The sequence below is a fragment of the Trichosurus vulpecula genome, chromosome 3 (assembly GCF_011100635.1).
Source record: "Trichosurus vulpecula isolate mTriVul1 chromosome 3, mTriVul1.pri, whole genome shotgun sequence".
NCBI classification, from domain to species: Eukaryota; Metazoa; Chordata; class Mammalia; order Diprotodontia; family Phalangeridae; genus Trichosurus; species Trichosurus vulpecula.
In genome coordinates, this window is record NC_050575.1 from 204,177,078 (window position 1) to 204,190,276 (window position 13,199).

The window sequence follows — 13,199 nt, forward strand, 5'->3', positions numbered from 1 at the left end:
AATGCAGAGGGATCTCAGAACATAGGATGTTAGTAGTAGCTAGAAGGGCCCTTGAATGGGCTTTAGAGATCTCCCAGGGAAGGAGTTGTTCTTAATCCTTTTTTATGTCATGGTCCCCTGGGCAGTCAGGGGGGCAACTTTAGACACCATATCTGTAGGAGCAATTTAGATCTGAAGATCTTTCCCACCCATTAATAGGTCATGTGACCTGCTTATGTCACAGGAAGCCTAAGACACGTGTGGTGGGAGGTGCTTCCTGACAGGAAAAGGAAGTTGTGGCACAGGAAATGCAGAGGGAGAGAGAGAGAGCAGTTATGACTGCTAATGGCTGCCCACATGATTGTTAGACCTGAACAGGCTGACTTAGCTGTACTGTGAGTTTGTCTTTGGGAAGACCCCAGCAGGGGGGCAGAGAGGTTTGGGGATGGTTAGGCTCCAGGTGGTGATACTGTGTATGGAATGTTTTACTGCTGTGATAGACTGGATAAATGGCTTGTGGGATATGGTTCTCTGGTGTCTGAATAAATGGTTCCCTTCTACCTTCTATGTGGAGAGACATGTATACTTTGTGATACAGAACCACAAAGGCATTTTGACAATTATCATCTACATTGTTATTATTGCCTAACTGGTACATTATTTAACCCAGAAAGGCTTAAAGTCTTTAAACCCCTTAGACTCCCTACTCAAGGCACTGTTTAAAATATACATTAAATATATAGGGAATTTAGGGTGTTGAAATAAAAATGTTATCCTTTACCTATCCAAGTTCACAAGGCACCCTAGATCTATCCAGGGACACCAGGTGAGGACCGTTTATTCTATTCCCTAGGATAGGCGACAAGTAATCATCAGTGCTGGGTGCTTCAATTCTGCCTTGATAACTAACTAGCTGGGTAAGCCTGAGGTAGTTACTTGCCTTCTCTGAAGTTTAATGAACTACTCCATTCATGTGTGTGAGGAAAACACCCTGTAAACTTTGAAGAGTTACTACAGTCCAAATCATGCTGCTAGACGGTTGTGCTTATTCTGTTTGGGGTAAATATTTTCTGTTAGGGAAGGGAGGTCTGTCTGATTGTTGGTTGGAAATGGTCCAGAACAAGATAAAATATACCCATATTAAAAAAAAATTAAGTAAACAATTTTAAAAGGTTACACAATTGGGAGCTGGAATTAGTTACAGTCTTGTTTCAACAATCTGGATAGCAGCTGTTGTGGGTGCTAAAGACCAACACAAGCCCAACAACAAGAATGCTACCAGCACACTGCAAAAGCACAGGTTCTTTTGATCTGCTTTTCTGAGGAAAGCAACATTAAGGGGCTGACAAGCTTACTTTAATTCCACATACAAATACAATTCACTTAGTTCAGGGGGAAAAGCCAGTACCCTGAACTTCAGAACAAATACAAACAAATTACAAATATCAACAGACATAACTTGTATGATTCAAATCCCAATACATAGTTACAAGAGTTTAACAAAGTCTCAGCATCCGGGTTTATGAACTGGAGGGCTTCTTAGCTACAGCTGCCCAGAGTCTCCGCATCAACACCATCAGGAGCAAGAGCTCTAAACAAATTACAAAGAGAGCCCTAAACAAATTACAAACATCGACAGAGAGACCAAATACAGATTCATAGTTACAAACATCTAGGTTCAGCCCAGCAGCTCATGAAAGGGGCTGGCCCAGAGTCACTCGTACCACCACTGCTGTGGGTAAGAGCTCCAAAGAAGAAGAAATCAACCCCTGGTTTTATATCTTTACATCTCACCCACGTGAACTAAAATCGCCACAAAGAGGCGGTTTAAACCCACGTAGTCTAAGAGCCTCTAATGTCCCAAACCTATCACTAAAACTCACGTGTAAACTAGGCCCTCCCTTAGTTAGCCCCACCTGGGGCCCCACCTTGGTTACCAATTCACACCCACATAGGTTTAGCACCTAATTGGGGTTTGGGCCTGGGGCTTAGCACCTAGTAAGACTCAAAGACAATTAATCATTTTAAAACAGTAAGAAAGTCCCAACTCAATTGATATTACAAGTCTGTAGCTAGATGGACACCTCACCATCACCACCACCACCACACACACACACACACACACACACTTTGCCCCAAGAACTTAAACCAAATTACCTGCCAAGACTTCCATCTTCTCACTATAAAACCATGCATACCCTTTGACATAGCAATACCACTACTAGGTTTGTATCCCAAAAGAGATTAAAAAAAAAGAAAAAAGACCTATATGTACAAAAATATTTGTAGCAGCTCTTTTCTGGGGGGTAAAGAATTGGAAATTGAGGGGATGTGTATCAATTGGGGAATGGCTGAATAAGTTGCTGTTAGACAGGTAAACACACAGAAGGGCTGCTAGGAGGTATTCTAGCATTAGCACAGGTTCATTGTTGATCCAGGTAGACAAGAAGACAGGAACGGAGTCACAATAATGGGTTAAATAAACTAGCTTACTTTATTCTAGCCTATTCTTCTCAAAAGGGTACCTGATAATGGGAGTACCAACTCCTACAGCTTTCCCTAATCACCCTTCTCACAGGGGTGGGCGAGAAGGGTGGGGGTGGGGGGAACCTTACATCGCAATGAGGTCAGTCAAGACAGGCATGGCTTTCCAGTTTGTGCACTCTCCTAAATCCCCTCAAGCCTCAGTGGGGGCCAGTTGAGGCAAACACAGATTCCTCCTCAGCCTTCATGGGGGCCAATCAAAGAAGGTACATGCATTCCTCTATGGAATACCCACATACCTACTTACTGACCAGTGCCCACTGGATTTATAGGGCAATAGACAAAGAAGCATATTGCTAGCAACGGGCTCACAGGTTAAGTTTAGCAATATCATCATTCAGCACAAGCATAGTAATTATTATTCACGGTTTCCCTATATCTCACTGTGAAAGCATGGCAGAAATGTTTACAAGTCATAAACCTGAGAAATATTATCTAACACCTGGAAACTAGAGGTTCTTCTGGCCATGGATCCTGGGAACTAAATTCTAAGAAAGAATAACAAAAATCCACCTTACACACACTAAAATCCACCTTCCATACAGTTGTGGTATGTAATTGTGATGGAATACTATTGTATTATAAGAAATGATGAGCAGCATGCTCTCAGAAAGACCTAGAAAGACTTACATGGGCTGATGCAAAGTGAAATGTAATGGGGACAAAGTAACAGCAATATTCTAGGATAATCAGTTGTAAATGACTTAGCTTTTTTCAGCAAGACAACGATCCAGGCCAAGTCTGAGGATAAAAAAATGCTATGTATCCCCAGAGAAAGAACTGATGGTGTCCGAATACAGATTTTAGCAATTTTGGGAGGTTTTTCCACTTTACTTCTCTTGAGTTTTTTTCTCTCTGTTTTCTTTCACAACATGACTACTATGGATGTGTTTTGCACGACTACACTATATCAGTAAGGCAGAATTCATGACTTCAAAGATAACCGTGAATATGCCTGAATGGTCTGGAATTGCAGGATATAAGGAATTCTCTAAGTAGGAGGTAGAGGAGTTAAAGCGTTTATTGAAACTCAAAAGTAGCAGACCCACAGACCAGTGTCCCCAATGCAACATCCTGGCAAGAACCTTCCAAGACCAGTATGCCCATCTCACAATAGTGACCAGGAGGCCACAGAAAAACATTATGGCAGCAAGCCAAGTCATACTGGTGCTCCCCCCCAATGCCAGGGCCCTCCAGCTAGAAGACCACCCACTGACCTCAAGCACCTGCTCAGCACTCTTTGGTCTCTGTGAGGGTCAGTCCTGCCTTTTTGTAGCACCTGCTGCCGCTGCTTCCACCCGAAATCTCCAAGCTGTGTTCCAGCTAGCTGACCGCTTCCCCTCTCCTTCAGCTCTTAACTGCTCTCACCCGCTGCCTCACAAACTGCCTCTCCAACTGCCTCTTAACTCTGCTCCAACTGTTCAGCAAGTTCCTCCCACCTCAGGCTTCCATTGGCTCCACTCCTAGCCACTGCCCCCAGGACCCTGAGAGCCCTGCCCCCAAAGCCCACTCAAATGAGGGAGATCTTCCCATTCACTGATTGCCTTCATATACACATATATAAACCTATATGGAATTGCTTGCTTTCTCAATGGGGGAGGGGAGGGAGGAAGGAAGAGAATTTGGAATTCAAAATTCAAATTTTAAAAAGAAATGCTTAATTTTGTTTAAAATTAATGTTTAAAACTGTTTTTACATGTAACTGGGGAAAAATTAAATACTAAATAAATACCAAAAAAAGAAAAAAAAAGAAAAGCTCTTCTCATTTACCTCCAGCTCTTCACAGGCCTTGGAATCCTGGCTTGAAGGCTCCCCTTCCTCAAGGATGTGGTTCTCCAGGGACACCTGGGGGCCATCTCCAGTTGTGCTGCTCTATATCAGGCCACTGGACCCAGGTGGCTCCAGAGGAAAGAATGAGGTTGGTGGCTTTGCACAACCCTGCCTCACATAAATCCAATTAACTTGCAAGTCAAGTCATCATCTTCCTAACATCACGGTCCTCTTTGAGAATGAAGGTCAAACAAAAGCAACATCCAGGGGCACCTAGAAAGGGAAAAAGTATCCAACAGATTTGAGAAAAGAAGCCCAGCTCAGTGTTTACTTAACAACTCTGGCCATCTTACATAGAGAGAGAAAGAGAGACAGAGTGACACAGAGACAGACAGACAGACAGACAGACAGACACACACACACACACACACACACACACACACACACACTACACCACCACCACTGCTGCCCACCAGAGGAGTTGGGAAGAGAGTCAGAATGATTCCAGCTGCAGGCAGGACAGGTCGACATTACCAGGCAACTGAGGTCCACATTGCCTTTTCAGTTTTATTTGTCACTCCCCTCCACCCCCCCTCTAACCCCAACCAGTCTCTAATTCAGCACAACTGGATCACTTTTCTCTTGAACACCCTGTTGTTCTCTCTCCCATCCAGGCTTTTGCTTGTTATAGTCCCTATGCCCAAAGTACTGCCACACCCCCACCCCACGTGCCTCACTATTTTTTCTGCCCCCCTGAAGATGCTCTTCCCAATTCTGTCAATGTCCCACCTTCTACACTTTGTTTATGCCTCTAAATGATTAGCATTCAATGATGAATCTGAAGAAGTTAGCCCTCTTCCTGCAGCTTGATGACAGCAGAACTTGTATTTTATCCAAACTCGGTATCTTTTGTAACATGGAATTCAGCTCTGCAAGCAGGAAGGCTGTTGAGAACACTATGGAAGTATTCAGTGCTGAGTACCTGAGATGCACCATAGGTCTCTGGCCCATCAATAGCCTTTGGGGCATCCTAAAAGCACTTTGGATTGTTACTGTCAGCATAAAACTGAATTGCATCTGCCTTTTTACTTTACTTTACTTTATTTTACATCTGAAAAGAATCCTGCATTTCTGAAGCTTCACTTGCACTTTACTTTTGATGGAGTTAAATGTTGCCTTTTTAGAGACAGATAAACTATCCTGTGGGTAAACCCTGTGGAGTTCGTGTTTTTCGTTTGGCAGCTTCTGAATTTCCCCACCATTTTCATCAAACCAATCTTGATGTTTGTGAGTGTTATGGCCTAGATGAATAAATGCAGTGCTGTGCACCAAATCTCTGCAAGCTGCCCACTCCTTTTCTGCTCCACTTTTGCCAAACATGGAGCTTTCCCTGTCACCACAGGACTTTGAGGTTGGTAAAAATGGCAAAATGGTGTGGGTGCTGCCTTTTGACTCACACATAAATAGAAGAGAGGCAGAATTGTGTGAAGTCATAGGTCTCACTCTCTCTTCCAGTCATCAGAGTCCAGTGGCAGGACAAAAGTCAAGACAACTAGTGATGTCTCAGGATGTAGTAGATGACCTTGGCACCTTCTAACCAAGCTCTAAGCATTCCACAGCACCTGCTTCAGCCACCTTCGTAGCCCTTGGAATAAACTATTCTCATCTGCCCATTCCACTGGGAAAGTCTTCATATGCTTGCAGTAGACACTCCCTAGAGACCTCTCAGTTATCCTCAGCCTGGTTTAGCCCATCTGCTAAAATGGTTTACTAGGGTGTGCCTACTGTGCGTAATAAAACTTCTTAGAGCCACAAGTCACAGTTGGATAAATCAAGTGGATATCAAAAGTGGAAAGTACTTCCCTGAGCAGCCATACACCCCATAGGATAAAAAGGAAATAATTAAAAGGTGAGAAGTCCATCTTCCCTTGGGTAGACCTAAGACCTTGTTCCAGTTCCCTGAAGATCATCCACCATGCCTGTCACCTTCACAGTCTACCAACTTACCCCAAAGCCCAAGCTTGCTCTCATCCTCCTGGGCCAGTTCTTTGTCCACTTCTTCACCTGGCCTTGAATGTGGCCAACTGCTTTCCAGAATTACCCTTCTCTCTCTCATCCTAGGGGGGAAATCTTAGAACTATCCTTTCCAAATTCCATTCAGAACAATCAGGCCTGCCTACTCTTCTCTACTTTCCTAGAAGGAGTTAGGTCTTAACTGTATCTCCTGAGCCTGACAGCTCAGTGTCATCAGGTTCTTGTTCCAGAAGGTTCCCCGCCCTCCACATCCTCATCATCTGGCAGGGCTCCAGAGAAGTAGCAGGCTTCATAGAGGTCCAGGGGGTCCATTACTTCTGTCTCACAGATGTGGCTGAGAAGAAGTGAAGGCCTGTCAGCCAACAGTGTCCCTAGTCTAGAGACACAGAGGGATTTCCCAAGCTTGTTGCTTACCTATTACAGAATCCTGATTCCTCTGAATTCCAAGAGAAACCCAGGCTTTTCTCTAAGTATCTGAGGCCTTGAGCCTTGATTCCCTCCTGAAAAGCTATGAGGAAATATGTATCCCACAGGCAGATTACTCCATAAATAGGTCTGATGAAAATCATCTTCTGACAAGGAGATGAGGCTGACCTGGTACTTAGGGGAAAGGAGAACCTTGTGATACTAATTATTTTGGTAACTATGAAAGAAATGAGAGCTTTTTGCATCTCCCAGGGAGACAAGTAAAAGTCAATGTGTACAACTAAAACCTTGAGACTGCACCTAAAACCATAACCCTCAATGTAGTGGAATATATTGCATTAAGCCCAAACCACTTTATCTCAGTTATCTTTGTATGACAGGCGACAAGAAGAAATGAACTATGAAAGATTATGTGAAATAATGCAATCAATAAATTGAGGGGTTAACACTCAAATGTTCAAATTTCATTGTCTGGAGTGATTACTATTGTTAAGAGAATGACAGAAATTGGAAGTTTTTGAGAGTGTAATTAATCCTACATGTGGTATCTACACGTGATTGGTGCTGCCTTTGTAAATCATGTTATGACAATGTAAGCATTACATGATGACTCTGGACATTTAAGTCAGGAGAGAATGCTTGAACTGTTAAAATATAGATTTAGTTACATGTTTAATAAATAAATAACTGTGTGCTCAATGTGCTTGTGTGTACAACAGAAATTTGTGCCAACTCATGTGGTAAATGGGGAATATATATGCACCACAAAATTAGTGAAAATTGTTTGAATGGGTTTTATTTTTTATCCTTGAAGGAAATTATAAAAAAAAAGTGTCATTTCATAGTGCTTATATACCCTTTCAACAGATAAACAAATACAAACATGATAGCCACCACAACCAACAACAACAAAAAAAAACCCAGAAAGTTACTACCATCACTAAAGTGTTGTTGGGAAAATATTCCTCAATGTTGATTTCCCGAGCCAGAATCCTCTGTCAAAGAGTAGAGATTTTGAAAGCAAATTGATCACAGAGATCTTGAGCTTCACAGGAATCAAGACATCTGGAATGTCTCCTTATCACCCTCAGGGAGATGCTCAACCTGAGTGTTTTATTGTTGTGGGTTGGATTCCTACACTAGAGAAAGGGCAGGCTTAGAGAAACAGAAGGTTCCTTACAGATCTGAGCTTTTACGATTCTAAAATAGGAAGCCATGACACAGGAAGGTGTTTAGCTGAGTAGTAACATAATGAAAGTTCCCCAGTGTCCTTCCTATCCCTCTGAAGTCCTGGAATGAGAAGCCAGAATCTGGGCTTAAATGGAAATGTAATCAGTGCTCAGTGCAGTGGGATTGTCACTGTGGACCTGCCACCCCAGCAACATCCTGGCCCCTTTAACTGCAAACAGAACTACCCTCCTTCCTCATGCTCAGTTTATGATCCACTTTGTTCTGCATCAGCTTGTCTCCAGAATGACCCCTTTTTCTTCCCCCAATACCTGAAGAATCACTTTTCTACAATGGTGCTTAATCTCTCTGCCCCAGGAGAAGCTTCAAAGAGGTTTCCCCTTCATTGTCTCATTCTACCTTCACCCTAGCCCTGTGAGAAAGGTACCACAACAGATGGTATCATCAACGTCATCTGAGGGAAGAGAAACTGAAGCTCATAGAAAGGAAGTGATTTACCCAAGACCCCACACACCAACAATTAGTGACAAAACTGGGAAGTTCTTAATGTCTGAAGAAAGTATTCTCACTTTCCCTTTTGAGGAATTTCACATATTCTATGTATCTTACAAAATGATAAAGACACCTGGGAAATACCCAACCTGAAAAATCCCCAATCCCAAGGTTCTTTCCTAAAGGTCCACCAGTCAGGACAGGCACAGGGAGTTGAGGCCAGTGATACAAAGATCACAGGAACATTTTTTTTTAAAGGCAGTATATTATCTTGGGGAAAGTATAGGATCTGGAGTAAAAGAAACTTGGCTTGAAAATGCTGCTGCTTCTTGCTACTGAAGTGACGTGGGGTTGGTTGCTTCTTTTCCTCATCTTTAAAGTGAGAAGGCCAGGCTATTCAATCTCTATGGTCTTTTCCACATCTAAATCCCATGATGTCCTCTATCCTTCTGATCAGAGAACTGGGGGGAGATAATGAGAGTCATAAGATGAGGCACTCTGAGTTCAGTATCTAAGCACAGTCTGATCTGCTCCACCACTCCCACTCATTTATTCATCTCCTTATGCACTTGTTTCTTCACTCAATAAATATTGAGTTCGATAATATGATCAGAGAACTGAAGGATGTCGGAAACAAGAAATTCTAACAGTTAAGGATATGGGGAAATAAAATAAAATTATACCTAGGCCTGAATCTGGATAATTTGGTGATACAAGGAGTGCTATTTATAACAGCAACTTGTAACTAATCAGTTACAGAGCATACAAAATTCTTGGTGAAGATGATACCAGTCTTCTCTATCTTTCCAAAAAGGTATGTGGATGGATTTGCTACAGAATCCTATCAAATTTCATGCAATGTAACAGATGTTTCGCATGAGAATTTGTTGATTCTGCTTGCCTAAAAAGTATATAAGCCCTTCCCTCAGCTTAATAAACGGACTTGTGCTCTTCCACCTGGCCCGTGTCTTCTTTTCACTCTCCGCAGCACTTGGCCATCTCAAGCCATTCCATGCCACAGCCGCTGGCAGCAATTGGGACAATTAAAAAAGAATGACTTTGAGTGAATAAGTAATTTTGACTATTATAAATATGCAAATTCACTATAAATAAAATATGAAGATAGATGCTATCTGCATTCAGAGAAAGAACTAATAAATGGAAACAGGCATAGAATAATTTTATCTATATGTATATACAATATACATATGTAAATATACATACATAAAATATACACATCTATATTTTAGATACATATATGTATATATGTACACATATACCTATTATTGTCTAATGGTAGACATTTCTAAGGTGGGGGGAGAGGGAAGATAAAAGGAAAAAGGAAAAAAGAAATTTACATGATAACTATTACATATGTAAAAAGAATAGCAAGTTTATGTAATAGATTTGCAGTTTGATGTGGAATCATGTTTTTTTATTATGCTGTGTTATGGAAATATTTGTTTTATTCCACAAATTTGAAATAAAATTAATGAATTATTTTTAAAAAGCTAGCTCTTACAATCTATGATTTACAAGCTAAATATCACCCCTGGTCCAGAAGGGACATTAAGTTCAAATAGACCTGGGTTCATTCTGAGAATCTGTATCAGTAAGGCAATAATAACAATATAGATGATAACTGTCAAAATGCCTATGTGGTTCTGTATTGCAAAGTATACAAGATTCTCCACATAGAAAGTAGAAGAAGTAAACCATTTATTAAGACACCAGAGAACCATATCCCGTAAGCCATCTGCCCAACCCATCACAGCAGCAAAGAATTCAATGCATAATATCACAGCGTGGAAACTTGCCATCCCATAACCTGTCCCATGCTCTGCTGGGGCCTTCCCCCAAACTCACAATACAGCTATCACAGGTCAACTCTCTTTCCCTCAGTTCTAATGGTCATAACAGCCATAACAGCTCTCTTAGCACTTCCTGTGACACACCATCCTTTTCCTCTCAGCAAGCTCCTCTCACCACATGTGACTTAGGCTTCCTGTGATGTAAGCATTCACATGGCCTATGAATGGGTGGGAAAGATCTTCAAATCTAAATTACATTCAGCCCCAAGATCTTTCTTATCTATTACATAGGGCAATGGGGACTGGAATAACTGCTGTCAAGAGAACTTTACACAACAATATAACAGAGATAACACAAGATAAGCATATAAAACAATGTCATCATTCCCTCCTCAAACTTGAATGAATGGGGCTCAAAATCTTGGGGGAAGGGGTGAAGGTCCCGTCCTCCACAGCTTCTTCCTGCTGAAATTGGACGTAGAGCTGGCCCTGCCCCAAGAGGTAAAGAGACCTATTGGAGAGGTCAGTTCTTTAGCTGGCATCTGGAACTCAGTTAACATGAGGTCCAGGGATGACACATCACAATTGTGGACAGGTCCAGAGGTGACATCCAAACACATCAGAGGGTGACATCTGGCTTAAGCGATCAGGCATCTGCAGGTGGATGGTACTAAGCCTGCAGGAAACAAATCTCACAAACAATTTTAATAGACAAAAATCCAAGAAGAAACAAAGAGACTATCATAGCCTCATTCACAATAGAATACATGAGTCAAGGATACACTTTCATAATCATTTTCTCCTGGGTAAACCACTATTAAAGTATTATCTTTCCCATGTACTATAATTTCTGTAGCCTTTGGAATATCGTCAGACTTCTGCTTTACCCATACTTTAGCTCCCAATTTTATTCTATCAGTAGAACCAAACCCTTCCTTTCCTCTGATAGTTATTTTGGAAGGAGAGGCTGTTTTCACAAGGGTATTGTTTCACAAGGAATAATAATCAATTGAACTATCCTATCATTTTTACAAAATTTTATAGGTTCTTTATCCAAATTTTGGAATGTTACAATAATTTCTCCTTGATAACTTTAATCTATAACTCCAGCCAATACATGTATTCCCTGAGCTGCTAGTCCTAATTTAGATAATATCTGTCCAAAATGATTCTTGGGGATTCTCATACATATCTTAGTAGAGATTTTTCTCACCTCTTTTCTATCCAACCAAAAGTCCTCTGAACAATGTAAATCATATTCTGCCAAACCAGGTATTCCTGTATTCGGTGGTGGGACATCTTCCCTCATAGGCCAATACTCAATATTTTGGATCTTGTGTGTTTGCTGTTTTCTAATTTACAGATTTGAGGTCACCATTCTGGCTAGAGGTGTACTTCTTCCTAATGGTCTATTATTCAAATTATGAAAAGTTGTGAACAAATTATCCTTCCAATGTTGATATGAATTATTAGAACTTAACTTTCTTAACTGTTCTTTCAACAATCCATTCATTCTTTCTATCATCCCAGATGCTTGTGGATAATATGGAATATGATATATTCACTCTATATTGTTTAATACACTGCATCTCTTCACCTTTGAAATGCGACCCACTGTCACTTGGAATCTACATTGGGGTTCCATAATATCGACTTATAATATCTAGGGTTTTACAGGTGTTTTTCTGGGTTGCATTCTTATAAGGACAAGCCACTAGTACACCTGAATAGGTGTCAGCACAAGTACATACAAATTTGCATCCTTTATCTTGGGGTAGTGGTCCAATATAATCTGTCTGCCAAATCTGGGCTGGAATTTTTCCCCTTGCTATTTCTCCAGTCACTACCTGAGGAACAGTTCACTCTTTTTCCAATTGACATATAAGACATTCCTCTGCTACTTGCTTTAACAATGAATGAGAGATACTCATACCTCAATCTTGTGCCCTCGAGTGTGTGGCCTGGATGCCTAAGTGTCTGGATGTTTGTTGCACCTATTTTTCTAGTACCGGATCATCAGTCAATGTCAGAATAGGGACAATATATTCAGTAGCAATCTTTGCTAATCAATCAGCATGTGCATTGTACTCACGTTAAGGTGTAGTGAGGCCCGCATGAGCGTCTACATGAAAAACTGACAAAAACTCCACTTTTGCCTGTTTTCCATCTATTCTGAATATACCATTTCGATTTAACTATGCTAGCCTCTTGCACATGTAAAATTCTGTGAGATGCTGGAGTACTCATTGCCCAAATCATGATCAGGATTCCAGACCTTAATATCACTTCATGACCCAGAGTTAGTTTTCACTATCTACCAAAGCCAAATATGCAGCTAACAACTGCTTTTCAAAAGGTATATATTGTATTCCAGATGAAGGTAGTTTCCTTGACAGAAATCCAAAGGGTACATTTCAGCTTTGTTGTTTCTGTCATAAATTCCAATTTGCATAGTCATCTTGTACAGTCACTTGTAATTCCACCGCTCCACTTTGCAGAAGTCCAGAGCCAATTGTAGAGTAGCTTTGGCTTCTTCAAAAGCTTTACTCTGTACACATGCCCAATCAAATTCATATTTTTTCCTGGTAACTTTATATAAGGGTTTCAAAATCTGTCCTAAATGTGGAATGTGGTGTCTCCAATATCCAAACACTCCTATGAACTTTGGGGCCTCCTTCTTATTGGTGGGGATAGGAAAATCTTGAATCCTTTGTTGAGCTTGTGGGAGAATTGCTCACAGTCCTTTATTCCATTGTATACCCAAAAACTTTACAGTTTGAGCTGGTTCTTGAATCTTTGCAAGGCTAATTTCCCATCCTTTGCTTTTCATATGCTCAATTAAAAGTATCAAACTCTTCTCCACTTCTTTTACATTTTCTCCCTGTATCATAATACCATCTATGTAGTGGGTAAGCTGTACACCAGGTAACTTCAATTCATCCAAATATTCATCCG